Below are 4,654 nucleotides of genomic sequence, written 5' to 3'. Positions count from 1 at the left end.
ACAACACACCGAAGGAGGGGCTGCAGCTGGTGGCTGTTGTAGGGGCTGGTGGCTGGAACCAAAGGCTGAAGATGAAGCTACCGTGAAAAGGTTGGTAATGGCTGGAAGTGTTGTGGCTGGGCGGCGGATGGAGCTTGAAGACGTTGGAGTGGCTGCTAGAAGGGCTGCAAGAAGAGGTTGGTGGCTGAACCGGTGGTGAAGATGGTGCTGCTGCTGTGGTAGTGGCTGGTACCTGCTGTGGCTGTAGCAGCAAAGGAAAAAAGAAGAGAGGTAAAAGGAGAGAGAAAGAGAGATGGGAGTTCCATTGGGGAGCAGCCGTGTAAAGCCTCCTCTCTCCTTTTATTTCTTTTTTTTTTTTGGTCCTCTTAACTTAGGTCTTAATTCATTTTCAACTTAGGGTTTAATGAGAAGGGAATGAGAGGGAAAGAAGGGTTTAGGGGAGATGGGTTGGAGAATAGGGAAAGGAAGGAAGGGAAGAAGGAAAGAAAGGAAGAAAAGAAGAAAAGGAAGGAAGAAGGAAAAGAAGAAAGGAAAGAAAAGAAAGAAGAAGGAAAGGAAGGGAAGAAAGAAAAGGAAGGAAGAAGGAAATAGCGTTGGAGGTTTGGGTGACCACCTTGTGGGTCCCACCTCCTCTCTAAAAAAAATAAAAATAAAAATAAAAAATAAATACAAATCAATAAAAAAAAAATAAACAAATAAAAAGAAGCATCTTTTTTTTTTAATAAAATAAAAATGCAAATGAATGGGCCATCTCAGAGCGGGTCCAAATTTTAATTTTGAAATTCATTTTGAAGATTAGAGGGGTAAAATAGTTTTTTCAGAAAGTTTTCAGACAAAACGAGCTATTTTTGGCAGTTTTTTAAATGAGCTCGGATTTTGAAGTTCAATACCCCGTTGCGAAGCAAATACAGTGTAGAATTTGAAAATGTAATTTTGAAAGAAATCCAGATTGTTTTTCTCGAGAAAATGCTTCCAACAAAATGAGCTATTTTGGCAGTTTTTGAAGCGAGCTTGGTTTTTGAAGTTCAATACCCCATTGCGAAGAAAATCCAATGTAGAATTTAAAAATATAATTTTGAAAGAAATTCAGATTATTTTTCTCGAGAAAATGCTTCCAAATCTATTTTTAGACAAAACGAGCTATTTTTGGTAGTTTTTGAAATGAGCTCGAATTTTGAAGTTCAATACCCCATTGCGAAGCAAATCCAGTGTAGAATTCAAAAATTTGTGTTTGAAATAAATCCAGATTGTTTTTCTCAAAAAAATATTTTTAAAAAGAAACAAGCTATTTTTGGCAGTTTTTTAAACGAGCTCAGATTTTGAAGTTCAATAGCTCATTGCGAAGCAAATCCAGTGTAAAATTTGAAAATTTGATTTTGAAAGAAATCCAGATTATTTTTCTTGATAAAATATTTCTAAATTTAGACTCTCGGGGTGAAAATGTCAATTTTGAAAACCCGAGGTTTGAAATTGATTTCTGAAAACTTTTAAAACTCAATCTGGATTGAATTTTATAAAACTTGAGTTCTGGACTTCGAAAATGAAATGAAATGTGATGAAATGTTATGAAATGCTGAGAAATGATATGAAATGATGAGAAATGACATAAAATGCTATGCGAAATGCTAACTCTGAATGAAGAATTTTGGATTTTAAACCCTGATTGGCAGTTGTACCAGTTTCAAAAAGCATAAAAACTAATAAAATTTGCAAAATGGTTGAAGAAATGGTTTTTGGGACTCTACTGGGTTAGAGTGACACTGAAAATTGGGGTTCGAGCTGGATTGAACTGAGATAAACTAGATTGAGCTGGGTTCTAGAGTTTCAGAACTCAAATGAACTGACCAGACACTGAATCAACTGACCTTTTCGACTGAATTTTTAAAAAAAACTGCCATTTTTAGAGAAATGGTACGGAATGGTCACTGGAGTGAAGTGAGTTACGAACCTGAGCTGGGTTTGAGCTAGAACAAAGGTCAGTAATTCTGACATGAACTAAAATTGAAGCTCGAACACTAGCTCAATTGACTGAACTCATTTCAATTTCAGTTGAAAGAACTGAACTGGACTAAAATGGGCTCCTGGACACTTAGAAATGGTTTTGAACTGAAACTGGAGCACTTGAACTTCTGATGAGCTCGGGTTAGACTCTGGGGAATATGACTGACTGGGAATGACTGACTCAGAGACAATTGGTTTAGATTTGAGTGAGAAATGAGCTCATTTATGAAGAAATGATCCCATTTTGGCAGGAATGGTCAGAAATGAAAATTGTTTGTTCATTGTGAGCTCGGGTGAGCTTGAGATAACTGATATTCTAACTGTTCTGAATTTACCAACAAGCTTGATTGACTCAGACTGACTGGGGTCCGGGATGACCTAGGGGTAAAATGGTAATTTTCCTAATGAAAATGGGTAAAGTGGTGATTTTCTGAAACTGACTCGGGGTTTGACTCCTACACTGACCTAACAAGGTTGGCACTGCACGAGGAGGGTTGTTTGAGAATGGATGTGGAAAATTTGGGGTGTTTACAGATGCCCCTCTTTGCTACTAAGCCGGCTTGAAGACGAGCTTAGTGGCAAAGAAAAACACACCAAATTTGGGCTATAAAAATGCCCCAGTTAGAAGGATCTGACTGGTTATGAAGATATTAGCCCTGATGAAAATGGTAGATATGAAATGGAGATTAAAGAAGAAAAGTTTTGCCTCAAAAGAAGTGAGATTTAGGTTTTTGCCCTTAACCTGGATGGGGCAGAAAATACCTCGTGTAGAAACGAAGCTCGTGTAGAATTTAAAAATATAATTTTGAAAGAAATTCAGATTATTTTTCTCGAGAAAATGCTTCCAAATCTATTTTTAGACAAAACGAGCTATTTTTGGTAGTTTTTGAAATGAGCTCGAATTTTGAAGTTCAATACCCCATTGCGAAGCAAATCCAGTGTAGAATTCAAAAATTTGTGTTTGAAATAAATCCAGATTGTTTTTCTCAAAAAAATATTTTTAAAAAGAAACAAGCTATTTTTGGCAGTTTTTTAAACGAGCTCAGATTTTGAAGTTCAATAGCTCATTGCGAAGCAAATCCAGTGTAAAATTTGAAAATTTGATTTTGAAAGAAATCCAGATTATTTTTCTTGATAAAATATTTCTAAATTTAGACTCTCGGGGTGAAAATGTCAATTTTGAAAACCCGAGGTTTGAAATTGATTTCTGAAAACTTTTAAAACTCAATCTGGATTGAATTTTATAAAACTTGAGTTCTGGACTTCGAAAATGAAATGAAATGTGATGAAATGTTATGAAATGCTGAGAAATGATATGAAATGATGAGAAATGACATAAAATGCTATGCGAAATGCTAACTCTGAATGAAGAATTTTGGATTTTAAACCCTGATTGGCAGTTGTACCAGTTTCAAAAAGCATAAAAACTAATAAAATTTGCAAAATGGTTGAAGAAATGGTTTTTGGGACTCTACTGGGTTAGAGTGACACTGAAAATTGGGGTTCGAGCTGGATTGAACTGAGATAAACTAGATTGAGCTGGGTTCTAGAGTTTCAGAACTCAAATGAACTGACCAGACACTGAATCAACTGACCTTTTCGACTGAATTTTTAAAAAAAACTGCCATTTTTAGAGAAATGGTACGGAATGGTCACTGGAGTGAAGTGAGTTACGAACCTGAGCTGGGTTTGAGCTAGAACAAAGGTCAGTAATTCTGACATGAACTAAAATTGAAGCTCGAACACTAGCTCAATTGACTGAACTCATTTCAATTTCAGTTGAAAGAACTGAACTGGACTAAAATGGGCTCCTGGACACTTAGAAATGGTTTTGAACTGAAACTGGAGCACTTGAACTTCTGATGAGCTCGGGTTAGACTCTGGGGAATATGACTGACTGGGAATGACTGACTCAGAGACAATTGGTTTAGATTTGAGTGAGAAATGAGCTCATTTATGAAGAAATGATCCCATTTTGGCAGGAATGGTCAGAAATGAAAATTGTTTGTTCATTGTGAGCTCGGGTGAGCTTGAGATAACTGATATTCTAACTGTTCTGAATTTACCAACAAGCTTGATTGACTCAGACTGACTGGGGTCCGGGATGACCTAGGGGTAAAATGGTAATTTTCCTAATGAAAATGGGTAAAGTGGTGATTTTCTGAAACTGACTCGGGGTTTGACTCCTACACTGACCTAACAAGGTTGGCACTGCACGAGGAGGGTTGTTTGAGAATGGATGTGGAAAATTTGGGGTGTTTACAGATGCCCCTCTTTGCTACTAAGCCGGCTTGAAGACGAGCTTAGTGGCAAAGAAAAACACACCAAATTTGGGCTATAAAAATGCCCCAGTTAGAAGGATCTGACTGGTTATGAAGATATTAGCCCTGATGAAAATGGTAGATATGAAATGGAGATTAAAGAAGAAAAGTTTTGCCTCAAAAGAAGTGAGATTTAGGTTTTTGCCCTTAACCTGGATGGGGCAGAAAATACCTCGTGTAGAAACGAAGCTCGTGTAGAATTTAAAAATATAATTTTGAAAGAAATTCAGATTATTTTTCTCGAGAAAATGCTTCCAAATCTATTTTTAGACAAAACGAGCTATTTTTGGTAGTTTTTGAAATGAGCTCGAATTTTGAAGTTCAATACCCCA

The sequence above is a fragment of the Nuphar pumila genome, chromosome 10, assembly GCF_984573655.1.
Source record: "Nuphar pumila chromosome 10, dmNupPumi1.hap1.1, whole genome shotgun sequence".
NCBI classification, from domain to species: Eukaryota; Viridiplantae; Streptophyta; class Magnoliopsida; order Nymphaeales; family Nymphaeaceae; genus Nuphar; species Nuphar pumila.
Note: the sequence above shows the minus strand (reverse complement) of the source record.